Source organism: Rhinopithecus roxellana, chromosome 3 (assembly GCF_007565055.1).
Source record: "Rhinopithecus roxellana isolate Shanxi Qingling chromosome 3, ASM756505v1, whole genome shotgun sequence".
NCBI lineage: Eukaryota > Metazoa > Chordata > Mammalia > Primates > Cercopithecidae > Rhinopithecus > Rhinopithecus roxellana.
Window position 1 is genome coordinate 70,395,245 of NC_044551.1, and position 27,476 is coordinate 70,422,720.

At 39.0% G+C, this 27,476-nt stretch overlaps 1 protein-coding gene and 1 pseudogene across 3 annotated transcripts in view; one reads left to right on the plus strand and one right to left on the minus strand.

Annotated features, from left to right (window-relative positions):
- The window catches only part of WDR70 (WD repeat domain 70), a 377,836-nt gene that overhangs the window by 256,870 nt on the left and 93,490 nt on the right, over nt 1-27,476 (plus strand). The gene's annotated exons all lie outside the window — the stretch shown is intronic.
- On the minus strand, nt 19,160-19,525 carry LOC104665764 (annotated as a pseudogene).

The following is a 27,476-nucleotide window of genomic DNA, read 5'->3' on the forward strand; positions in this document are numbered from 1 at the left end:
GCAAAAATTATTTAAAAATTCCTCAAATACCTATTCCACGTATCTAACATTGAAAAACCTGTTGTTTCAATTTTTAATGCTGTTTAGACTATGGGAGCGAACATTCCTGACGGCTGCTGTCAGTGCTGATACATTTTTTATTTCCACGATAATTCTTCTATAGATATGTGTTACTCTTTCTGATGTGGTATTCACTAGTTTTTAATAAATAGGCTATATTGTGTGTGGTTTTTGTCATTGAGAGAATGATGGAGTTAAAAATAATCACAATAATAATTTTAAAAGAACATGCTGACATTTAGATCTAAAGACTTTCTCCTCTAGGCTATAAAGTCTTAAAAGTGGGTCATACTTTGGATTTAAACTCTGAACAGATACTTGCTCTCTGTATTAGCTTACCTTTTGATCTTAAAGCAGCATTTATTCTTAACTTCAGTAAATTTTAAATTGTCCTTCCAAATTTGGAAATTCTGTATGAAATGAAAAATCACCAGTCATTTAAAGCAGAAAATTAAAGAAACAAGTTTGGCACTTTTCTGTTCTGTCTCCTTGAAGAATTGGACCGTTTCTTTCTATCAGTGATCTAAGCTAGCAGTATGAGACAGTTAAAAAAAATACAGAAGTTTATCTTCACTTGAATAAAATTGAGGTTTGGGTAGCATCCTTAAATTCTCTATAGGTTAACCAGATGATGGTAGAAAAAGAGAATGTCTGTAGGCTACAGCCTGCCTCACTGAGTTAGCATAATCATCAATTCACTTGCTTCCCAGTACTCTTCATTACAAGAAAACTGCTGTGGGTCTTTGGAGCTATTTTTCCTCAGTTCCGCAATCACTACATACTAATGACCTTTAGCCTTTTCTCTTTTATTTCCGTTATTCACAGCATGCTTTTTCCCCCTCCAGACACCATTTCACTCTGTCACCCAGGCTGGAGTGCCGTGGCGCGATCTTGGCTCACTGCAACTGCAACCCACCCCTTCCGGGTTCAAGTGATTCTCATGCCTCAGTCTCCTGAGTAGCTGGGATTACAGGCCTATGCTACCATGCCTGGCTAATTTTTAGTAGAGACAGGGTTCTGCCATGTTGGTGAGGCTCGTCTCGAACTCCTGACCTCAGGTGATCTGCCCACCTCAACCTCCCCAAGTGCTGGGATTAGAGACATGAGCCATCACGTCTGGCCACATACTTTTTTTTTTTTTTTTTTGAGACAGACTCTCCCTCTATCACCCAGGCTGGAGTGCAGTGGTACTGCAGCCTCTGCCTCATGGATTCAAGTGATTATCCTGCCTCAGCCTCCCGAGTAGCTGGGATTACAGACATGTGCCACCATGCTCTGCTAATTTGTGTATTTTCAATAGAGACGGGGTTTCTCCATGTTGACCAGGCTGGTCTTGAACACCTGCCCTCTGGTGATCCATTCCCCTCGGCCTCCAGAAGTGCTGGGATTACAAGCATGAGCCACCACGCCTGGCCTCACATACTTAGATTTTCTCCTCCAGCCTCTCCTGGCCTAATACTGCCTAGTTTCTGTAAGTATAAACATTAGGCTCATTTCTCTGCTATAGGTACTGGTGACTGAAACACTTACTTTTGCATACTGATTATTTTTCTGTAGTAGCGTATTTTGTATACCAACTATTTTAGAAAGGTCTGTTCTGTGGCCAAAGAGAATTGATGGTTTGGTGTTGTAATTAAATGTTACTTTAAAAGTTTTAAATGTAGTAACTTTAAAAAGTAATACAGGATTTGATTTACATGCACCTTTAGGAATTGAAAGGATGATTGCTGTAAGTGTGGTACCTGTTTACTTAGAGTGGGTATCCTTTGGTACCTGTTTGCTTAGAGTGGGTATCCTTTAATAGTATAAACTTCCTACACTTATGCAAGTTTAACAAGTGTGTCTTTTGAGATCAACTAACTGGTGATGATTCATTTCACCTTTTAACTCTCTTAGCCCTCTGATACTATCCCTCACCCTCACGCATAGTACCCTGTCTGCTCTTCTGCTCCTTTCTATATTAACTCTATTTTTTCTTTGCAAATACGTAGTAAGTTTGTTCTTTCCTTTCTTCTTCCATCTCTTCATCTTCTTATTGACTGAAGATAGTAATTACATTCTTTAAGTTTAGAAAATAAGAATATTTATATTTGACATTACATATTTTAAAAATGTTTTTAATTTTCATGGGTACATAGTAGGTACATATTTATGGACTACATGAGATACTTTGATACAGACATATAATGCATAATAATCACATCAAGGTAAATGGGATATCCATCACCTCAAACATGTATCCTTTCTTTGTGTTACAAACAAAAAGTGTTAAAAGGATATATGTGTTAAAAACAAAACGTGTCCTTTCTTTGTGTTACATCAGTTTGGCGAAAGCTCCAAACTGTTCTACATAGTGGTTGTACTGAATAACATTCCCACCAACAGTATATGAGTGTTCTCTTTTCTTCACATCCTCACCAGCATTTATTTCTTGTCTTTTAGATAAAAGCCATTTTAACTGGAGTGAGATAATATCTCATTGTAGTTTTGCATTTCTCTGATGATCAGTGATGTTGAACACCTTTTCATTTATTTGTTTCTCACTTGTATGTCTTCTTTTGAGAAATGTCTATTCAAGTATTTTGCCCATTTTTATGTCAGGCTATTAGTTCTTTTCCAATACAATTGTTTGCGCTTCTTACCTATTCTGGTTATTAATACTTTGTCAGATGGGTAGCTTGCAAATATTTTCTCCCATTATGTGGGTTGTCTCTTCACTTTGTTGATTGTTTTCTTTGCTTTGCAGAAGCTTTTTACCTTCATGTGATCTCATTTGTCTATTTTTGCTTTGGTTGCCAATGCTTGTGGGTATTGCTCAAGAAACTTTGCCCAGACCAATGTCCTGGAGAGTTTCCCTAATGTTTTCTTGTAGTAGTTTTATAATTTGAGATCTTAGACTTAAGTCTTTAATTGATTTTCATTTGGTTGTTGTATATGTGAAGAGATGGGGTCTAGTTTCATTCTTCTGCATATGGATATCTGGTTTTTCCAGCACCATTTATTGAAGAGACTACCTTTCCCAAGTGTATACTGTTGGTACCTTTGTCGGAAATGAGTTCACTGTAGGTGCATGGATTTATTTGGGGATTCACTATTCCATTTTATTGGTCTGTGTGGCTGTTTTTATGCCAGTACTTTGCTACTTTAGTTACTCTAGCTCTGTAGTGTAATTTGAAGTCAGATAATGTGATTTCTCCAGTTTTCTTCTTTTTGCTTAGGATAGCTTTGGCTATTCTAAGTTTTTTGTGGTTCCATATAAATGTTAGTATTTTTTTTTCTATTTTTTGAAGAATGTCATTGGTATTTGGAGGATTGCATTGAATCTGTATATTGTTTTGAATAGTATGGACATTTTAACAATATTGATTCTTCCAATCCATGAGCGTAGAGTATCTTTCCATTTATTATCTTTCATCAGTGTTTTATAGTTTTCATTAGAGAAATCTTTCACTTCTTTTGGTTAATTCCTAAGTGTTTAGTTTTTATTTTTAGCTCTTGTAAATGAAATTACTTTGTAGATTTCTTTTTCACATTGTTTGATGGTAGCATATAGTAATGCTACCAACTTTTATATGTTGATTTTGTATCTTGCAAGTTTACTGAATTTGTTTATCAGCTCTAATAGGTTTTTGATGGAGTCTTTTAGGTTTTTCCAAATATAAGATTATATCATCTGCAAGCAAACAAAGATATATTTGACTTCTTCCTTTCCAATTTGGATGTTTTTTATTTTTTCACTTGTCTGATTGCTCTAGTTAGACTTCCAGTATTATATTGAATAACAGTGGTGAAAGTGAACATCCTTGTTGTGTTCTAGATCTTAGAGAAAAGGCTTTCAGTTTTCCCCTAATCAGTATGATACTAGCTGTGGGTCTGTCTATATGGCTTTTATTATGTTGAGGCATATTTCTTCTATACCCAGTTTTTGGAGGGTTCATATCATGAGGGGATATTGAATTTTATCAAATGCTTTTTCAGCACCAATTGAAATGATGATTTTTTTTTGTCCTCCATTCTGTTGGTATGACATGTCACATTGATTTCCATGTGTTAAACTATCCTTGCATCTCTGGGATAAATCCCACTCAGTCTTGATGAATGAACTTTTTAGTGTGTTGTTGAATTCATTTGCTGGTATTTTCTGGAGGATTTTTGCATCAACATTCATCAGTGATATTGGCCCATCATTTTCTTCTTTTGATGTGTCTTTGTCTGGTTTTGGTATCAGGGTCATATTAGCCTTGTAGAATGAGTTTGGAAGTATTCTCTTCTCTACTATTTGGAAGTTTGGTAGGATTGGTATTAGTAGTTCTTTAAATGTTTGGTAGAATTCAGCAGTGAAACCAGCAGGTCCCAGACTTTTCTTTGCTGGGAAACTTTATTATGGCCTCATCCTTTTGTTTGTTATTGTTCTGTTCAGATTTGGGATATCTTTCTGGTGCAGTCTTGGTAAGGGTTACGTATTTAGGAATTTATCAATTTCTTCTAGATTTTTCAATTTATTATCATATAATTGCTCTTAATAGCCGCTAATAATCCTTTGAATTTCTGTAGTATTGGTTCTAATATCTCTTTTTTAATTTCTAATTTTATTAATTTGGGTCAACTGTCTTTTTTTGTTAATTAGTCTGGCTAAAGGTTGGTCAATTTTGTTTATCTGTTTAAAAATCAACTTTTCATTTCATTGATCTTTTGTATTCATTTCAACTTTATGTATTTCTGCTCTGATCTTTCTTTTCTACTAATTTTGGGTTCAGTTTGCTCTAGATTTTCTTGTTCTTTAAGGTGTATCACTAGGTCATTTATTTGAAATTTTCTTTTTTGATGTAAGTGCTTATAGCTATAAACGTTCCTCTTGGTACTGCTTTTGCTATATCCCATAGGATTTGGCATGTAATATTTCTGTTATGTTTTTTTCAAGAAATTTTTCAGTTTCCTTCTTAATCCCTTTGTTGACTCACTGATCATTCAGTAGCATGTTATATTGTTTCATTTCGATCTCCATGTATTTGTATCATTTCCAAATTCCCCTTGTTACTGATTTCTAGATTTATTCCATTGCGGTCAGAGAAAATGTGTGATATTATTTCAGGGTTTTGAATGTTTTAAGACTTGTTTTGTGACCTAACATATGGTCTTTCATGTGCTAACAAAAAGTTTATCTGTTCTGCAGCCATTGGACAAAATGTTCTGTAGATATCTGTGAGGTCCTTTTGGTCTATAGTGCAGATTAAGTCAGATGTTTCTTTATTGAAAATCTGTCTGGAAGATCTGACCAGTGCTGAAAGTGGGGTTTTGAAGTTTCCAACTATTATTGTGTTGGGTTTCTTTCTCTCTTTAGCTCCAGTAATGTTTGCTGTATATATCTGGGTGCCCCAATGTTGGGTGCATATATATTTACAATTGTTATATCCTTTTGCTGAATTGACCCCTTTGTCATTTATGTAATGACTTTCTGTGTCTCTTACAATTTTTGTCGTGAAATCTATTTTGTCGGATATAAACATATCTATTCTTGCTGCTTTTTGGTTTCAATTGGCATGGAATGTCTTTTTCCATCCTTTATTTTCATTCTCTGTGTGTCTTTGTGGATGAAGTGTGTTTCTTGAAAGCAACAGGTCACTGGGTCGTGTTTTCTCATCCATTCAGCCAGTCTGTATCTTTTGATTGGAGAGTTTAGTCCGTTTACATTCAATGTTATTGATAAGTAAGGACTTACTCCTGCCATTTTAAAATTTTTTTTGTATGTATGTGGTCTTCTCTTCCTTCTTTCCTTCTTTGTTTCTTTTAGTGAAGGTGATTTTCTCTGGTGATATGTTTTAATTTTTTCCTTTTTATTTTTTGTGTTTGCATTGTATGTTTTTTGATTTAAGGTTACCGTGAGGCTTGCAATTACTGTGACATTTATAACGCGTTGTTTAAACTGGTGGCAACTTAACACTGATCTCATAAATAAACTAACAGGTAAGCAAAGGGAAGACCAATAAACTCTACAATTTAACTTCATCCCTCCACTTTTTGGCTTTTTGTTTTTACTGTTTATATTTTTTTGTACTGTCTTGAAGAATTGTTTTTATTATGTTTGATTGGCTCATCTTTTAGTACTTTACACACCACAGTGTTTTAATATTGTATGTTTTTGGCGTAGTTACTATTACCAGTACTTTAGATGATTTCGTACATTTTGATGATTTCTTTTTTGCTCATTAATATCCTTTTCTTTTAGATTGAAGAATCCTTTAGCATTTCTTGTAGGACAGGTCTAGTGTTGATGAAATTCCTTGGCTTTGTTTGTCTAGGAATTTCTTTATTTTTCTTTCATGTTTGAAGGATATTTTCACATCCATACTATTCTAGGGTAAAAGTGTTCTTCCTTCAGCTCTTTAAATATCATGCCACTCTCTCCTGGCTTGTAGAGTTTCCACTGAAAAGTCTGCTGCCAGGCATATTGGAGCCCTGTTGTATATTATTTATTTCTTTTCTCTTGCTCCTTTCAGGATCCTTTCTTTATCTGTGACCTTTGGGAATTTGATTATTACGTGTCTTCTGCTACTCTTTTTTTAGATTAAATCTGCTTGTTGTTATATAACCTTCTTATACTTGAATATTGATATATTTCTGTAGGGTTGAGAGGTTCTCTGTAATTACCCATTTGAATAAAGTTTTTACTTCCATCTCTATTTTTTTTAACCTCCTCTTTAAGGCCAATAACTCTTAGATTTGCCCTTTTGAGGCTGTTTTCTAGATCTTTTAGGTATGCTTCATTCTTTTTTATTCCTTTTTTCCCTCTGATTGAATATTTTCAAATAGCCTGTCTTCAAGCTCACTAATTCTCTCTTCTCCTTGATCAGTTCTGCTGTTAAGAGACCATGATGCATTCTTCAGCATGTCAGTTGCATTTTTCAACTCCAGAATTTCTACGTAATTATTTTAAATTATTTCAGTCTGATTGTTAAATTTACGTGATTGAATTCTGAATTCCTTCCCTGTGTTGTCTTGAATTTGTTTGAGTTTCCTCAAAACAGCTATTTTGAATTCTCCATCTGAAAGGTTACATATCTCTGTCTCCAGCATTGTTCCCTGGTGCCTTACTTTGTTTGGTAAGGCAATGTTTTCCTGGGTGGTTTTGATGCTTGGGGGTTTTTTTTTTTTTTTTTTGGTGTCTGGGAATTGAAGAGTTAGGTATTTATTGTAATCGTGTAGTTTTGGCTTGTTTTTACCCACCATTCTTAGGAAGGCTTTTCAGGCATTTGAAGGGACTTGGGTATTGTTATCTCTGTTTTTGATCACTGTAGTCATATTTTCATTAGGGGCACCCCAAACCCTCTAATGTGGTGGCTCTCGCATACTCATTGGTGATCTTGGATAAGATCTGAAGGAATTCTCTGGATTATCAGGCAGAGACTTTTGTTCTCTTTCCTTACTCCCAAACTTACTCTGTTTGTTTCTCCTAAACAGACAGAGTCTCTCTGTGCTGAGCTGCCTGGAGCTAGAGGAGGGATGGCACAAGGTGCTTGTGGCCACCACCACTGGGACTGTGCTTGGTCAGACCTGAAGCTGAGTGTTTTACATGGCAGCAGGCAAGAGAGAGAGTGTGAGGGCGCAGGAAAAACTACCATTTATAAAACCATCGGATCTCATGTGAAATCGCTATCACAAGAACAGCATGGGGGAAACTGCCCCCATAATCTTTCCTCCCTCGACACTTGGGGATTACAATTTGAGATGAGATTTGGGTGTGGACACAGAGTCAAGCCATATTAGGTGTTATATGGTATTTTATTATCATTTTGTAGGCATGTTCTTTATCTGTGTTGGAAAGAAGTCTTATATAGGGTGAGACTCAGCCATTTTGTATATGTTAAATCTAATGTAAAGATAATGCAGATAAACTTGCAAGATATTTTAATGTATTTTACTTCCAAATTGTAGGATGCTTCAAGATACCCTCTGAGCTCTATGAAAGCAGAGATTTTTGCCTGTCTTGTCTCTGCTGTATCTCTAGCTCTAAGCCCTTGGTTTCTGTTCCTAAAAGACACCATACCATGTCGTTCAGGCATGTCAGCCTTCCTTCTGTTTTTATGCCAAATATCCTACTGTTTTCATTGAAGCCAGTCCACTGTAAAGAGTGATGATCATTATGATTATCTCAATATTGACTTGAACTACTTAATAACTTTTTAAAAATAGTTTTACTTTCCAGAGACAGAGAACTATTCTTTTAGTGGTAATCTCTTGGTAGTTCAGTTGTTAGAAGTCACTGTAAAATAAAACACCAACAAACATGGTCTTTACCAATCTTGTGCCATCTGGAGTTTATGGATAAAAATTGTGGTTGGGGACATATCTTTGGCTTTAAATAAAACAACACTGTCAAGTTGAGTACTTCCCACTTCTTTGTAGTTTGTTGTTCATAGGATTTTGAATTATAGCTAAATTAAGTTTGTTGTCTTTAAGGAAGGAAAAGTAACTTGAGTTTTCAAATGTGAAGATCTTATTCCATTTATAAAAATGTTCATTTGGAGCAAGAATTTTCTCTACCTTTTTTTACTTTCATCTCTTTTAACATCCATTGATCCTATTCAATTTTGCTTCTTACTAGTTTAAGACATTAATTTTTCATTAATAACATTGTCAATGGACTCAATGATTTTCAAAATGATCTTTAGATATTGTTTAGGAATGATGTAAAGCTAAATAGTGTTCATTCTGAATGATAAGCCACCTAATGGCATCTTTCTGTGCCCAACTTTGTAAAATCAAACCAAAATAAGATAATGAAAAGGATGCTGTGTGTACACTAGAAAAGATTCATGTAGGAAAAGGTGCCTGGACTAAGATGTATAAGGCAAGCAGAGAGGAGAGAGGAAGGTTCTCAAAGTAAAGGATAGCTTAGATAAAGATATAAAGTGGAAGATGGAAGTCTTTCCAAGAGATAGTGACCATTCACCTGTATCTAGAGTAAAGGATTTTCACTGGGAGAGTAGGAATTAAGACCAGAAATATAGGTTGGGACCAGACTATGGAAGAGTATGAGTATCATTGTGCCTGCTGTTATTTATTTACTTGTTTTCTTGAAGGTCTGTACATTTAGAAGTAACATGTTCAACAAAAAGTTTTAGGAATATTGATTTGGTGAGGCATACAAGATGGGTGGGATGAGAGCAAGGGGATTGCCCCTTCCTTAATTCAGATTATCATAACAATTGAGTTGAAGGGAGGGGGAAGAATCATGGGAACTGGGAATTGTGATCTTGGGCAGGTCAGTTAAGCTTTCTGATCTTTTGTGGTTTGCCTCTGGACTATAGATATGATACAAGTATCTTTTCTGATTGTCTCACTGGGTTGTCATAAGCATGAAAAGTTATAGTACACATATAAGCGCTTTGTAAACTGTGAAGCTCATATACATTCAGGATGTTATTACTTATTATGTTATTATCATCATTTATTGGCAGATCAGGGGTTTGTAGAACATTATTACTAGTTACTGAAAGAAAGTATTGGGCTGGGCACGGTGGCTCACACCTGTAATCCCAGCACTTTGGGAGGCTGAGGTGGGTGGATCACGAGCTCAGGAGATCGAGACCATCCTGGCTAACACGGTGAAACCCCATCTCTACTGAAAATAAACAAAATTAGCCAGGCGTGGTGGTAGGTGCCTGTAGTCCCAGGGAGGCCGAAGCAGGAGAATGGTGTGAACTCAGGAGGTGGAGCTTGCAGTTAGCCGAGATTGCGCCACTGCACTCCAGCCTGGGCGACAGAACAAGACTCTGTCTTAGAAAGAAAAAGAAAGTATTGGATATGAGAGACAGATGATGTCAAGGACTACTTGGTAAGAGTCAGAGATGATCCTTAGTGACTTAGAAAAGTACTGGAGATTAATGAAAAAGTAGGAAATGGCCGGGCGCGGTGGCCCACGCCTGTAATCCCAGCACTTTGGGAGGCCGAGACGGGCGGATCACGAGGTCAGGAGATCGAGACCATCCTGGCTAACACGGTGAAACCCCGTCTCTACTAAATATACAAAAATTAGCCGGGTGCAGTGGCGGGCGCCTGTAGTCCCAGCTACACAGGAGGCGGAGGCAGGAGAATGGCGTGAACCTGGGAGGCGGAGCTTGCAGTGAGTGGAGATTGCGCCACTGCACTCCAGTCTGGGCGACAGAGCGAGACTCCGACCCCAAAAAAAAAAAAAAAAAAGTAGGAAATAAGACTGGGAGATGCTTTGGAAGTAAAAATGTATGAGTTTAGCTCTAGGAATATTGGTTGGACGAGATGTAGTACATGTGAGTGGAGATATTCAGTGTCATTAGCATAAAAGGCTTTGTTTGAGAGCAAGGTATGAAATAGAATGAAATTTGAATTTAGGGATTATTTGCATGGTAGGTAATTGAAGCCCTTTGCATTCTTGAGCTCTTGGGGCAGTGGGTATGGAGGGGAGAGCAGACATTTAAGGGGAAAACCATGCATATATTTGCTCCTTTACATACTCTCCCTCCTGTGCTTTGGTCCCTATTTTGAGGAAGAAAAGAAACTGTCCTTTATAACTGTCTGCTACCCATCCACCCACTCTTTTTTAAAATTCTGCCTTGAAACGCAACATTTCCTTCAACAAAACTTCCTTTCAGAACTTCAATCTACAGAATGGGCTTCCTTTTTTTCTCTCTCTCTTTAATACTTTAAGTTCTGGGATACATGTGTAGAATGTGCAGGTATGTTGCATAGGTATACACATGCCATGATGGTTTGCTGCACCCATCAACCCGTCATCCACATTAGGTATTTCTCCTAATGCTATCCCTTCCCTACCCTCCCCACCCCCCGACTGGCCCCAGTGTGTGATGTTCCCCTCCCTCTGTCCATGTGTTCTCATTGTTCAGCTCCCGCTTAAGAGTGAGAACATGTGGTGTTTGGTTTTCTGTTCCTGTTGTTACTTTGCTGAGAATAATAGTCTCCAGCTTCATTCATGTCCCTGCAAAGGACATGAACTCATCTTTTTTATGGCTGCGTAGTATTCCATGATGTATATGTGCCACATTTTCTTTATCTAGTCTGTCATTGATGGGCATTTGGGTTGGTTCCAAGTCTTTGCTATTGTGAATAGTGCTGCAGTAAACATATGTGTGCATGTGTCTTTATAGTAGAATGATTTATAATCCTTTGGGTATATACCCAGTAATGGGATTGCTGGGTCAAATGGTAGTTTTGGTTCTAGATCCTTGAGGAATCGCCACCCTATTTTCCACAGTGGTTGAACTAATTTACACTCCCAACACTATAAAAGTGTTCCTATTTCTCCACATCCTCTCCAGCATCTGTTGTTTCCTGACATTTTAAGGATCACCGTTCTGACTGGCGTGAGATGGTATCTCACTGGATTTGATTTGCATTTCTCTAATGACCAGTGATGACGAGGCTTTTTTCATGTTTGTTGGCCTCATAAATGTCTTCTTTTGAGACGTGTCTGTTCATATCCTTTGCCCAGTTTTTGATGGGGTTGTTTTTTTCTTGTAAATTTGTTTAATTTCCTTGTAGATTCTGGATAGTAGCCCTTTGTCAGATAGATAGATTGCAAAAATTTTCTCCCATTCTGTAGATTGCCTGTTCACTGTGATGATAGTTTATTTTGCTGTACAGAAGCTCTTTAGTTTAATTAGATCCCATTTGTCAATTTTGGCTTTTGGTGTTTTAGTCATGAAGTCTTTGCCCATGCCTATGTCCTGAATGGTATTGCTTAAGTTTTCTTCCAGAGTTTTTATGGTTTTAGGTCTTACAAGTCTTTAATCCATCTTAAGATAATTTTTGTATAAGGTGTAAAGAAGGGGTCCCATTTCAGTTTTCTGCATATGGCTAACCAGTTTTCCCAACACCATTTATTAAATAGGGAATCCTTTCCCCGTTTCTTGTTTTTGTCAGGCTTGTCAAAGATCAGATGGTTGTAGATGTGTGGCATTATCTCTGAGGTCTCTGTTCTGTGCCATTGGTCTATATATTTGTTTTGGTACCAGTACCATGCTGTTTTGGTTACTGTAGCATTGTAGTATAGTTTGAAGTCAGGTAACGTGATGCCTTCAGCTTTATTCTTTTTGCTTAGAATCATCTTGGCTATGTGGGCTCTTTTTTTTTGGCTCCATATAAAATTTAAAGTAGTTTTCTCTAATTCTATGAAGAAAGTCAAAGGTAGCTTCATGGGGATGGCCTTGAATCTATAAATTACCTTGGGCAGTATGGCCATTTTCATGATATTGATTCTTCCTGTCCATAAGCATGGAATGCTTTTCCATTTGTTTACGTTCTCTCTTATTTCATTGAGCAGTGGTTTGTAGTTCTCCTTGAAGAGGTCCTTCACATACCTTGTAAGTTGGATTCCTAGGTATTTTATTCTCTTTATAGCATTTGTGAACGGGAGTTCGCTCATGATTTGGCTCTCTGTCCTTTATTGGTGTATAGGAATGCTTGTGATTTTTTCACGTAGATTTTGTATCCTGAGACTTTGCTGAAGTTGCTTATCAGCTTAAGGAGACTGGGGGCTGAGATGATGGGGTTTTTTAAATATACAATCTGTCATCTGCAAACAGAGACAATTTGACTTCCCCTCTTTCTATTTCAATACCCTTTATTTATTTCTCTTGCCTGATTGCCATGGCCAGAACTTCCAATAATATGTTGAATAGGAGTGGTGAGAGAGGGCATCCTTGTCTTGTGGTGGTTTTTAAAGGGAATGCTTCCAGCTTTTTCCCATTCAGTGTGATATTGGCTGTGAGTTTGTCATAAATAACTCTTATTATTTTGAGATACATTTCATCAATACCTAGTTTGTTGAGAGTTTTTAGCATGAAGGGGTGTTGAATTTTGTTGAAGGCCTTTTCTGCATCTACCGAAATAATCGTGTGTTTTTTGTCATTGATTCTGTTTATGTGATGGATTACATTCATTGATCTATGTATCTTGAACCAGCGTTGCATCTCAGGGATGAAGCCAACTTGATCGTGGTGGATAAGCTTTTTGATGTGCTGCTGGGTTCAGTTTGCCAGTATTTTATTAAGGATTTTCGCTTTGATGTGCATCAAGGATATTGACCTAAAATTCCTTTTTTTGTTGTTTCTCTGCCAGGTTTTGGTATCAGGATGATGCTGTCCTCATAAAATGAATTAGGGAGGAGTCCCTCTTTTTCTATTGTTTGGAATAGTTTCAGAAGGAATGGTACCAGCTCCTCTTTGTACCTCTGGTAGAATTCGGCTGTGAATCCATCTGGTCCCAGACATATTTTGGTTAGTAGGCTATTAATTTCAGGACTTGTTATTGGTCTGTTCAGGGATTTGACTTCTTCCTGGTTTAGTCGTTAGAGGGTGTATGTGTCCAGGAATTTGGCCATTTCTTCTAGATTTTCTAGTTTATTTGCGTAGAGGTGTTTATAATATTCTCTGATGGTAGTTTGTATTTCTGTGGGACCGGTGGTGATATCCCCTTTATCATTTTTTATTGTGTCTCTTCGATTCTTGTCTCTTTTCTTCTTTATTAGTCTAGCTAGTGGTCTATCTATTTTGTTAATCTTTTCAAAAAACCAGCTCCTGGATTCATTGATTTTTTTTTTTTTTTTTTTTTTTTTTGAAGGGTTTTTCATGTCTCTATCTCCTTCAGTTCTGCTCTGTTCTTAGTTATTTCTGGTCTTCTGGTAGCTTTTGAGTATGTTTGCTCTTGCTTTAATTGTGATGTTAGGGGGTCGATTTTAGATCTTTCCTGCTTTCTCTTGTGGGTGTTTAGCGCTATAAATTTCCCTCTAAACGCTGCGTTAGTTGTGTCCCAGACACTGTGGTACATTGTGTCTTTGTTCTCATTGGTTTCAAAGAACTTGTTTACTTCTGCCTTCATTTCGTTATTCACTCAGTAGTCATTCAGGCACAGTTTGTTCAATTTCCATGTAGTTGCGTGGTTTTGAGTGATTTTTGTTGTTGTTGTTGTTATTATACTGTAAGTTCTAGGGTACATGTGCACAACGCGCAGGTTTGTTACATATGTATATATGTGCCATGTTGGTGTGCTGCACCCATTAACTCGTCATTTATATTAGGTATATCTCCTAATGCTATCCGTCCCCTCATCCCCTCCCCACAATAGGACCTGGTGTGTGATGATACCCTTCCTGTGTCCAAGTGATCTCATTGTTCATTTCCCACCTATGAGTGAGAACATGCGGTATTTGGTTTTCTGTTCTTGCGATAGTTTGCTGAGAATGATGGTTTCCAGCTGCATCCATGTCCCTACAAAGGACACGAACTTATCCTTTTTTATGGCTGCATAGTATTTCATGGTGTGTATGTGCCACATTTTCTTATTCCAGTCTGTCACTGATGGACATTTGGGTTGATTCCAAATCTTTGCTATTGTGAATAGTGTTGCAGTAAACATACGTGTGCATGTGTCTTTATAGCAGCATGACTTATAATCCTTTGGGTATATCCCCAGTAATGGGATGGGTGGGTCAAATGATATTTCTAGTTCTAGATCCTTGAGGAATCGCCACACTGTTTTCTACAATGGTTGAACTAGTTTACAGTCCCACCAACAGTGTAAAAGTGTTCCTATTTCTCCACATCCTCTCCAGCAGCTGTTGTTTCCTGATTTTTTAATCATTGTCATTCTAACTGGTGTGAGATGGTATCTCATTGTGGTTTTGATTTGCATTTCTCTGATGACCAGTGATGATGAGCAATTTTTCATGTCTGTTGGCTGTTTGAATGTCTTCTTTTGAGAAGTGTCTGCACATATCCTTTGCCCACTTTTTGATTGGGTTGTTTTTTTCTTGTAAATTTGATTGAGTTCTTTATAGGTTCTGGATATTAGCCCTTTTTCAGATGAGTAGATTGCAAACATTTTCTCCCATTCTGTAGGTTGCCTGTTCACTCTGATGGTAGTTTCTTTTGCTGTGCAGAAGCTCTTTAGTTTAATTAGATCCAATTTGTCAATTTTGGCTTTTGTTGCTGTTGCTTTTGGTGTTGTAGACATGAAGTCCTTGCCCATGCCTATGTCCTGAATGGTATTACCTAGGTTTTCTTCTAGAGTTTTTATGGTTTTAGGTGTAACATTTAAGTCTCTAATCCATCTTGAATTAATTTTCATATAAGGAGTAAGGAAAGGATCCAGTTTCAGCTTTCTACTTATGGCTAGCCAATTCTTCCAGCTACCATTTATTAAATAGGGAATCCTTTCCCCATTTCTTGTTTTTGTCAGGGTTGTCAAAGATCAGATGGCTGTAGATGTGTGGTATTATTTCTGAGGACTCTGTTCTGTTCCATTGGTCTATATCTCTGTTTTGGTACCAGTCCCATGCTGTTTTGGTTACTGTAGCCTTGTAGTATAGTTTGAAGTCAGGTAGCATGATGACTCCAGCTTTGTTCTTTTGGCTTCAGATTGTCTTGGCAATGCAGGGTCTTTTTTGGTTCCATATGAACTTTAAAGCAGTTTTTCCAATTCTGTGAAGAAAGTCATTGGTAGCTTAATGGGGATGGCCTTGAATCTATAAATTACCTTGGGCAGTATGGCCATTTTCACGATATTGATTCTTCCTATCCATGAGTATGGTATGTTCTTCCATTTGTTTGTGTCCTCTTTTATTTCACTGAGCAGTGGTTTGTAGTTCTCTTTGAAGAGGTCCTTGACATCCCTTGTAAGTTGGATTCCTAGGTATTTTATTCTCTTTGAAGCTATTGTGAATGGAAGTTCATTCATGATTTGGCTCTCTGTTTGTGTTACTGGTGTATAAGAATGCTTGTGATTTTTGCACATTAATTTTGTATCCTGAGACTTTGCTGAAGTTACTTATCAGCTTAAGCAGATTTTGGGCTGAGACAATGGGGTTTTCTAAATATACAATCATGTCATCTGCAACGAGGGACAATTTGACTTCTTCTTTTCCTAACTGAATACCCTTGATTTGTTTCTCTTGCCTTGATTGCCCTAGCCAGAACTTCTAACACTATGTTGAATAGAAGTGGTGAGAGAGGGCATCCCTGTCTTGTGCCAGTTTTCAAAGGGAATGCTTCCAGTTTTTGCCCATTCAGTATGATATTAGGCTGTGGGTTTGTCATAAATAGCTCTTCTTATTTTGAGATACGTTCCATCAATACTGAATTTATTGAGCGTTTTTAACATGAAGAGCTGTTGAATTTGTCAAAGGCCTTTTCTGCATCTATAGAGATAATCATGTGGTTTTTGTCTTTGGTTTTGTTTATATGCTGGATTACGTTTATTGATTTGCGTATGTTGAACCAGCCTTGCATCGCAAGGATGAAGCCCACTTGATCATGGTGGATAAGCTTTTTTATGTGCTGCTGGATTCGGTTTGCCAGTATTTTATTGAGGATTTTTGCATCGATGTTCATGAGGGATATTGGCCTAAAATTCTCTTTTTTTTTGTATCTCTGTCAGGCTTTGGTATCAGGATGATGTTGGCCTTGTAAAATGAGTTAGGGAGGATTCCCTCTTTTTCTATTGATTGGAATAGTTTCAGAAGGAATGGTACCAACTCCTCCTTGTACCTCTGGTAGAATTCAAGTGTGAATCCGTCTTGTCCTGGACTTTTTTTGGTTGGTAGGTATTAATTATTGCCTCAATTTCAGAGCCTGCTATTGGCCTATTCAGGGATTCAGCTTCTTCCTGGTTTAGTCTTGGGAGAGTGTAAGTGTCCAGGAAATTGTCCATTTCTTCTAGGTTTTCTAGTTGATTTGCGTAGAGGTGTTTATAGTATTCTCTAATGGTAGTTTGTATTTCGGTGGGGTCGGTGGTGATATCCCCTTTATCATTTTTTATGATTTTTTATTTGATTCTTCTCTCTTTTCTTCTTTATTAGTCTTGCTAGCAGTCTATCAATTTTGTTCATCTTTTCAAAAAACCACCTCCTGGATTCATTGATTTTTTGGAGAGTTTTTTGTGTCTCTATCTCCTTCAGTTCTGCTCTGATCTTAGTTATTTCTTGCCTTCTGCTAGCTTTTGAATGTGTTTGCTCTTGCTTCTCTAGTTCTTTTAATTGTGATGTTAGGGTGTCAATTTTAGATCTTTCCTGCTTTCTCTTGTAGGCATTTAGTGCTATAAATTTCCCTCTACACACTGCTTTAAATGTGTCCCAGAGATTCTGGTATGTTGTATCTTTGTTCTCATTGGTTTCCAAGAACATCTTTATTTCTGCCTTCATTTCGTTATGTAGCCAGTAGTCATTCAGGAGCAGGTTGTTCAGTTTCCATGTAGTTGAGCGGTTTTGATTGAGTTTCTTAGTCCTGAGTTCTAGTTTAATGGCACTGTGGTCTGAGAGACAGTTTGTTATAATTTCTGTTCTCTTACATTTGCTGAGGAGTGCTTTACTTCCAACTGTGTGCTCAATTTTGGAATAAGTGTGATGTGATGCTGAGAAGAATGTATATTCTGTTGATTTGGGGTGGAGAGTTCTGTAGATGTCTATTAGGTCCACTTGGTGCAGAGTTGAGTTCAAGTCCTGGATATCCTTGTTAACTTTCTGTCTCGTTGATCTGTCTAATGTTGACAGTGGGTTGTTAAAGTCTCCCATTATTATTGTATGGGAGTCTAAGTCTCTTTGTAAGTCTCTAAGGACTTGCTTTATGAATCTGGGTGCTCCTGTATTGGGTGCATATATGTTTAGGATAGTTAGCTCTTCCTGATGAATTGATCCCTTTACCATTATGTAATGGCCTTCGTTGTCTCTTTTGATCTTTGATGCTTTAAAGTCTGTTTTATCAGAGACTAGGATTGCAATCCTTGCTTTTTTTTTGTTTTCCATTTGCTTGGTAGATATTCCTCCATCAGCTTTATTTTGATCCTGTGTGTGTCTCTGCACATGACATGGGTCTCCTGAATACAGCAGACTGATGGGTCTTGACTCTTTATCCAGTTTGCCAGTCTGTGTCTTTTAATTGGAACATTTGGTCCATTTACATTTAAGGTTAATATTATTATGTGTGAATTTGATCCTGTCATTATGATATTAGCTGGTTATTTTGCTCGCTAGTTGATGCAGTTTCTTCCTAGCATCGATGGACTTCACATTTTGGCATGTTTTTGCAATAGCTGGTACCGGTTGTTCCCTTCCATGTTTAGTGCTTCCTTCAGGATCTCTTGTAGGGCAGGCCTGGTGGTGACAAAATCTCTAAGCATTTGCTTGTCTGTGAAGGATTTTATTCCTCCTTCACTTATGAAACTTAGTTTGGCTGGATATGAAATTCTGGGTTGAAAATTCTTTTCTTTAAGAATGTTGAATATTGGCCCCCACTCTCTTCTGGCTTGTAGAGTTTCTGCTGAGAGATCTGCTGTTAGTCTGATGGGCTTCCCTTTGTGGGTAACCCGAGCTTTCTCTCTGGCTGCCCTTAACATTTTTTCCTTCATTTCAACTTTGGTGTATTTGACAATTATGTGTCTTGGAGTTGCTCTTCTCGAGGAGTATCTTTGTGGCGTTCTCTGTATTTCCTGAAGTTGAATGTTGGCCTGCCTTGCTAGGTTGGGGAAGTTCTCCTGGATGATATCCTGAAGAGTGTTTTCCAACTTGGATCCGTTTTCCCCATCACTTTCAGGCACCCCAATCAGACGTAGATTTGTTCTTTTCACAGAATCCCATATTTCTTGGAGGCTTTGTTCATTTCTTTTTACTCTTTTTTCTCTGCATTTCTCTTCTCGTTGCATTTCATTCATTTGATCTTCAATCGCTGATACTCTTTCTTCCAGTTGATCGAGTCGGTTACTGAAGCTTGTGCATTTGTCATGTAGTTCTCGTGTTATGGTTTTCATCTCTATCAGTTCTTTTTTTGTGTGTGTGTACCATTTTAGTTTTTATTAACAAAATAGAAACCTAAACTCAGACAACTGCTTTATTCTTGCATCTAATCTGACCATATATTGGAGTAGCAATTCTTTATAAAAGGACTTAGGTGAGAACTGTCAATATATCAGTTCCATCAAAAACTCTAGGTTGGAATATCTTAAAAAGAGTAAATTAAATATGAGAAAGCACAGAAATCTCTCCCTCAAACAAGAGGGGCTTCCTTTAATAGTCTTTAATATAGCTCGTTTGCAATTGTATGAAAATCCATCATGATCAATCATGTTGCACAATCCCTAAAGGATAAAACTGAGGGAACTCATGGATAATTTTCGGAGCTTCATTGTAAAGTCCAAGATCAAAAGGATGGTTATCTTCTTTAAACTGAACATAAGATGTGCACAAGATGGTGGCCTTGGCAGTTACTTTTCCAACCACTTCCGTAATTCCAGAGATTTATTTATCAAGGGGTTCCATCAACTCGATGGTTCCATTTTTTCCTTCTCCATCTGAAAAAATAAACATTTTTCCGGTGGGATGAATCTTTTCCAGCCTCCCTACGAAGCAGACAGGCTTGTCGATGAACTGAGCTAGCATGCCAGCGTTGATGCGCGACCTCGGTAACTCCATCATGTCCACCATGATTATGGTCCAAGACTCTCTATCAGTTCTTTTAAAGTCTTCTCTGCATTGATTATTCTAGTTATCCATTCATCCATTCTTTTTTCAAGGTTTTTAGTTTCTTTGCACTCGTTACGTAGTTCCTCCTTTAGCTCTGAGAAGTTTGATTGACTGAAGCCTTCTCTCAACTCGTCAAAGTCATTCTCTGTCCAGCTTTGTTCCATTGCTGGTGATAAGCTGCGTTCCTTTGGAGGCGAGATGTGCTCTGATTTTTTGAATTTCCAGCTTTTCTGCACTGCTTTTTCCCCATGTTTGTGGGTTTATCTGCCTTTGGTCTTCGATGATGGTGATGTACTGATGGGGTTTTGGTTTGGGTGTCCTTTCTGTTTGTTAGTTTTGCTTCTAACAGTCAGGACCCTCAGCTGTAGGTCTGTTGGAGTTTGCTTGAGGTCCAGTCCAGACCCTGTTTGCCTGTATCAGTAGTGGAGGCTGCAGAAGATAGAATATTGCTGCACAGCGAGTGTTGCTGTCTGATTCTTGCTCCGGAAGCTTCGTTTCAGGGGTGTACCCCGCCGTGTGAGGTGTGAGGTGTCAGTCTGCCCCTGGTGGGGGGTGTCTCCCAGTTAGGCTACTCAGGGGTCAGGGACCCACTTGAGCAGGCAGTCTGTCCGTTCTCAGATCTCAGCCTCCGTACTGGGAGATCCACTGCTCTCTTCAGAGCTATCAGACAGGGGCATTTACCTCTGTTGAGGTTTCTGCTGCTTTTTATTTAGCTGTGCCCTGTCCCCAGAGGAGGAGTCTACAGAGGCAGGCTGGCCTCCTTGAGCTGCAGTGGGCTGCACCCTATTCAAGCTTCCCAGTGGCTTTGTTTACCCACTTAAGCCTCAGCAATGGTGGGCGCCCCTCCCCCAGCCTCACTGCCACCTTGCAGTTAGATCTCAGACTGCTGTGCTAGCAATGAGGGAGGCTCCGTGGGCGTGGGACCTTCCGGGCCAGGTGTGGGATATAATCTCCTGGTGTGCCGTTTGCTAAGACCCTTGGTAAAGCACAGTATTAGGGTGGGAGTTACCCGATTTTCCAGATGTTGTGTGTCTCAGTTTCCCTTGGCTAGGAAAAAGGATTCCCTTCCCCTTTGCACTTCCCAGGTGTGGCGATGCCTCGCCCTGCTTCAGCTTTTGCTGGTCGGGCTGCACCAGCTGACCAGCACCGATTGTCCGGCACCTCAGTTGAAAATGCAGAAATCACCCGTGTTGTGTGTCACTCACGCTGGGAGCTGGAGACTGGAGCTGTTCCTATTCGGCCATCTTGTGCGCCCCGCACCCCCCCCCCCCACCCCCCGAGTCATTTTCTTAATCCTGAGTTCTAATTTGATTGCACTGTGGTCTGAGAGACTGTTTGTTGTGATTTCCGTTCTTTTGCATTTGCTGAGGAGTGTTTTACTTCCAATTATGTGGTCAATTTTAGAATAAGCGTAGTGTAGTGCTGAGAAGAATGTATATTCTGTTGATCTGGGGTGGAGAGTTCTGTAGATGTCTATTAGGTCCACTTGGTCCAGAGCTGAGTTCAAGTCCTGGATATCCTTGTTAATTTTCTATCTCATTGATCTGTGTAATATTGACAGTGGGGTGTTAATATTTCCCACTGTTACTGTGTGGGAGTCTGAATCTCTTTGTTGATCTCTAAGAACTCGCTTTATGAATCTGGGTGCTCCTGTATTGGGTGCATATATATTTAGGATAGTTACCTCTTCTTCTTGCATTGATCGATCCCTTTACCATATTGTAATGGCCTTCTTTGTTTCTTTTGATCTTTGTTAGTTTAAAGTCTGTTTTATCAGAGACTAGGATTGCAGCCCCTGCTTTTTTTTGCTTTCCATTTACTTGGTAAATATTTATCCGTCCCTTTATTTTGAGCCTATATGTGTCTTTGCACATGAGATGGGTCTCCTGAATACAGCACACTGATGGGTCTTGACTGTTTATCCAATTTGGCACTCTGTGTCTTTCAATTGGGGCATTAGCCTGTTTACATTTAAGGTTAATATTGTTATGTGTGAATTTGATCCTGTCATTATGATGCTAGCTGGTTATTTTACCCATTAATTGATGCAGTTTCTTCATGGTTTTGATGACCTTTACAATTTGGTATGTTTTTGCAGTGGCCAGTACTGGTTTTTTCTTTCTGTATTTAGTCTTCCTTCAGGACCTCTTGTAAGTCAGGCCTGGTGGTGACACAATCTCTCAGCATTTGCTTATCTGTAAAGGATTTTATTTCTCCTTCACTTATGAAGCTTAGTTTGGCTGGTTATGAAATTCTGGGTTGAAAATTCTTTCAGAGTGTTGAATAGTGGCCCTCACTTTCTTTTGACTTGTAGTGTTTCTGCAGAGAGATCTGCTGTTAGTCTGATGGACTTCCCTTTGTGGGTAACCCAACCTTTCTTCTCTTGCTGCCCTTAACATTTTTTCTTTCATTTCGACCTTGGTGAATCTAATGATTATATGTCTTGGGGTGCTCTTCTGGAGGAGTATCTTTGTGATGTTCTCTGTATTTCCTGAATTTGAATGTTGGCCTCTCTTGCTAGGTTGGGAAAATTCTCCTGGATAACATCCTGAAGAGTGTCTTCCAATTTGGTTCCATTCTCCCCATCACTTTCAGGTACACCATCAAACGTAGATTTGGTCTTTTCATGTAGTCCCATATTTCTTGGAGGCTCTGTTCATTTCTTTTCATTCTTTTTTCTGTAATCTTGTTTTCATGCTTTATTTCATTAAGTTGATTTTCAGTCTCTGACATCCTTTCTTCTACTTGATTGTTTCAGCTATTGATACTTGTGTATGCTTCACGAAGGCCTTGTGCTGTGTTTTTCAGCTCCATCAGGTTATTTATGTTCTTCTCTAAACTGGTTATTCTTGTTCGCAATTCCTTGAACCTTTTTTCAAGGTTCTTAGTTTCCTTGCATTGGGTTAGAACATGTTCTTTTAGCTCAGAGAAGTTCATTACTACCCACCTTCTGAAGCCTACTTCTGTCAGCTTGTCAAACTCATTCTCCATCCAGTTTTGTTCCCTTGCTGGTGAGGAGTTGTGATCTTTGAGAAGAGAAGAGACATTCTGGTTTTTGGAGTTTTCAGCCTTTTTGCCCTGTTTCTTTTTTCTTTTTCTTTCTTTCTTTCTTTTTTTTTTTTTTAATCATCTTCGAGCATTTATCTACCTTTGGTTTTGATGCTGGTGACCTTCAGATGGGGTTTTTGTGCAGACGTCCTTTTTGTTGATGTTGATGCTCTTCCTTTCTGTTTGTTAGTTTTCCTTCTAATAGTGAGTCCCCTCTTCTGCAGGTCCGCTGGAGTTTGCTGGAGGTCCACTCCAGACCCTGTTTGCCTGGGCATCACCAGCGGAGGCTGCAGGACATCAAAGATTGCTGCCTGTTCCTTCCTCTGGAAGCTTCATCCCAGGGGGGTACTTGTCAGATGCCAGCTGAAGCTCTCCTGTATGAGGTGTCTGTTGACGCCTACTGGGAGGTGTCTCCCAGTCAGGAGACATGGGGGTCAGGGACTCACATGAGGAGACAGTCTGTCCCTTAGCAGAGCTTGCGTGCTGTGCTGGGAAATCTGCTGCTCTCTTTAGAGCCGGTAGGCAGGAACTTTTAAGTCTGCTGAAGCTGTGCCCACAGCTGCCTCTTCCCCCAGGTGCTCTGTCCCAGGGAGATGGCAGTTTTATCTATAAACCCCTGACTGGGGCTGCTGCCTTTCTTTCAGAGATGACCTGCCCAGAGAGGAGGAATCTAGAGAGGCAGACTGGCTGCAGCTGTTGTGCTGAGCTGTGGTGGGCTCTGCCCAGTTCGAACTTCCCAGTGGCTTTGTTTAAATTGTGAGGGGAAAACCACCTCCTCAAGCCTCAGTAGTGGAGGGTGCCTCTCCCCCAACCAAGCTGGAGTGTCCCAGGTCAGCTTCAGACTGCTGTGCTGGCAGTGAGAATTTCAAGCCAGTGGATCTTAGCTTGCTGAGCTCCATGGGGTTGGGAAAATTTCAAGCCAGCGGAATTTAGCTTGCTGAGCTCCATGGGGTTGGGAAAATTTCAAGCCAGTGGATCTTAGTTTGCTGAGCTCCATGGGGTTGGGAAAATTTCAAGCCAGTGGATCTTAGCTTGCTGAGCTCCACGAGGGTGGGATCCGCTGAGCTAGACCACTTTGTTCCCTGACTTCAGCCCCCTTTCCCAGGGAGTGAACGATTCTGTCTCGCTGACATTCCAGGTGCCACCAGGGTATGAAAAGAAACTTCTGCAGCTAGCTTGGTGTCTGCCCAAATGGCCACCCAGTTATGTGCTTGAAACTTAGGGCTCTGGTGTTCTAGGCATCTGAGGGAATCTTCTGGTCTGTGGGTTGTGAAGACCATGGGAAATGCGTAGTCTCTGGGTTGGAGTGCACCATTCCTCACAGCAGGGTCCCTCATGGCTTCCCTTGGCCAAGGGAGGTAGTTTCCTGATCCCTTTCGCTTCCTGGGTGAGGCAACAGCCCACCCTGCTCCTGCTTGCTTTTGTGGGCTGTGCCCACTGTCTAACCAGTCCCAATGAGATGAGCCGGGTACCTCAGCTAGAAATGCAGAAATCACCGACCTTCTGCATTGATCTCACTGGGAGCTGCTGTCTGGAACTATTCTTATTCAGCCATCTTGCCAGCCACCCTGGCCTTCATTTTTATAGAGGCATAGTATTAAAGGAGTGAACTGCTACTTACTATGAATTTCAAAAGGGTAATGAGAGGGTCTTTTCTCTCTGGATAGTTCCCTCTCCATGTCATTTATACATCATGATTTGGAGAGTTTGGCACTTAACTTGTCTTGATAATGAAAAAGGTTGAGGCCGGGCGCGGTGGCTCAAGCCTGTAATCCCAGCACTTTGGGAGGCCGAGACGGGCGGATCACAAGGTCAGGAGATCGAGACCATCCTGGCGAACACAGTGAAACCCCGTCTCTACTAAAAATACAAAAAACTAGCCGGGTGACGAGGCGGGCGCCTGTAGTCCCAGCTACTTGGGAGGCTGAGGCAGGAGAATGGCGGGAACCTGGGAGGCAGAGCTTGCAGTGAGCTGAGATCCGGCCACTGCACTCCAGCCTGGGCGACAGAGCAAGACTCCGCCTCAAAAAAAAAAAAAAAAAAAAAAAAAAAAGAAAAAGGTTGAGAACCATTCAGCCGATGTCACCCTGGGCATCAGATGCATATTGCAGTTCAAATCCTTTAGTCTTTGCCACTGGAGCAGGACCATCTGGTAGGATTGTACAAGTTGTGCCCTGTCATTAAGACCCTTGATAATCAGACTCCAATAAGTCTTCTGTGCCTTGCCTTTTACTTTTCTATATTCTATCCAAACAAGTCTGTATAATGTTTCCAAACCATACCATGTACTTCCTCTCCTCCATACTTTTGACTCCTACATAATAAAAAATACGTGTGTAACTTTTGACTCGCAGTAATTAACCTTTAGTAACCTATTGTTAACCAGATGCCTTACCAATAAATAAAGTCAATTAACACATAATTTATATGTTATATGTATTATGTACTATCTTCTTACAGTAAAGTAAGCTAAAGAAAAATGTTATTGTCATTAAGAAAAACATAAGGAAGAAAAAACATATTTATTAAGTGGAAGTGGATCACTACAAAGGTCTTGCATCCTCATCATCATTGAGTAGTTTGAGGGGGAGGAAGAGGAGAGAAGTTGGTCTTGCTTTCTCAGGGGTGGCACAGGTGGGGCAAAATCTGCATATAAGTAGACCCTGGAGTTCAAACCTGTGCTGTTCAAAGGTCAGCTGTAGATGCTAGTGTAAAAAGACACATATTCACAAAAGATACCTTTTTAGTGGAAATTCCATTATTGACAAACCTGTAGTCATATATAATGTTGAGAAACAGCAGCATGAGTATTAGGCTACCAAGCAATTGGTTGTCATTTCTGAACACAGTATGCAGTTTCCCACTCCTTGCCTTAGAAAATAATGTTCCATCTGCCTAGAATATGTGTTGCCCCTTTCCTTGCCTGGCAACCTTCTAGTTATCTTTCAAAACTGCCCTTAAATATTATCACCTCTATAAGGACATTGCTGTCCCCTAGGCAGAATTAGTCACTTCCTCCTCCCAATCTGCCTGTATGAAAGCCCATAGTGTACTCCTGCACTCCACTGTGAGGTCCCCTAAATAGGTGCCATCTGTTTAGCCCCAGCTTCAAAAGTGCTTAGGTGCTCCAACTGTTTAGAGAATGAATGAGTTAATGAATAATACAGAAACCCCAAAATGGTCAAAAGTCCAGATTTTTGACAGGAATGATAGGCTAACATCCTCCCTTACCTAACCATTTGCCAGTTGTGGTTTCTGTTTTGTATTATTTTAATACAAAATTAAACATTTGAAGTTTGATTTTCAGTGCTTGTCTGAAGTCCCACTAGAAGACCATTTAATTAAAGGGAGGGCCTGAAGAAGGGGCCTAGGCAGTTTGCATTTGGGCAAATGCAAATTAATCTCTGATCTCCATGCTAGAAATGCAAATTAATCCCTGATCTCCATGCTAGAAGGTTCTCTTTAGTACTAATCGTATTTTCTGTCTGTCAGAGGAGTCTCAATGATCTGTACACAATTCATTCTATCGTTTTCCCTTCAACCAGTTCTTAGAAAATGATTTACAAGAATGTTATTATTTCATTTATTGAGGGAAAAAGAAAACATGTTCTACTTCCCCAGTGGCATATACTATATATAGATTTTAAGGTAGATACTTCTAGAGTCAGAAAATGGATTAATACTTCCTAGCAACATACTGCAATGAACTGGTAGCACTGACATTTTTGTTGTAACTTCTTTATTATTAACTGTGGAAGCATAATTTGATATAGATTTTTATTCCATGTTTTTTGATACTCTTGAAAATGATGTTTTTCATTTCAGTTACCAGTAGATTTTGTACCTGTTTTTCTGTTTTTTTTTATTTTTTTTATTTTTTTTATTTCTACTGTTTGTTACTTTCTTCCTTCTTATTTGCTCATTATTTTCTAACTTCTTAAAGTGGAAGCATAGGAATTTTATTTGAAATATCTTTTCGAATGGATACATTAAATGCCTTAAATTCTTCTCTAAACACTGCTTTGTATCTTAGCTCAGTCTTTCATAACAAAATACTGTAGACTGGGTAGATAACAGATATTTATTTTTCACAGTTCTGGAGACTGAGAAGTTCAAGATCCAGGTGCCCCCAGATTTGGTGCCTAGTAGAGGCCCCCTTCTAGCTTGCAGAGGGCTTGCTGTCTGCATCCTCATGTGACTGAAAGAGATGGAGTGGAGTGGGGAGGGACAGGCTCCGTCTTCCTCTTCTTATATGGACACTAATTCCATCATAGTGGCCCATCCTCATGAACTCATCTAAATCTAATTACCTCCAAAAGGCCTCACCTACCTCCAGTGCTGAAACATTGGGTGTTAGAACTTCAACATAAGAATTTTGGGTGGCACAAGCATTCAGTTTATAACAGCTTCCAAAAGTTTGATATCTTATGTTTATGTTTTCAGTGAGTAAATATTTATATCAAAATATTTTCTACTTTTGTGATTTATTTTTGAACTATGGAATATTTAGAAGTGTGCAGTATAATTTCCAGATATTTTGGGTTTCTAATATTAATCTGTTGATTGTTAATTAATCTGTTAATTGATAGAAATCAATTGCTAATTGAGTTCTATTTTAATCCCATTGTAGTTTGGAACATAATTCCTATTATTTTAAACTTTTAAATTTATAATGATTTGTTTGTTGATCCAAAATATAGTTTATCTCAATAAATATTTCATTTATACTTAGCAAGATTATATATTCTGTTTGGGGATAGAGTATCCTATCAATATCAGTGAGGTCAAGTTGGTTGATATGTTGATCATGTTGGCCTATATCTTTACTGATTTTATGTCTTATTTTAACAATTACTGAGAGAGG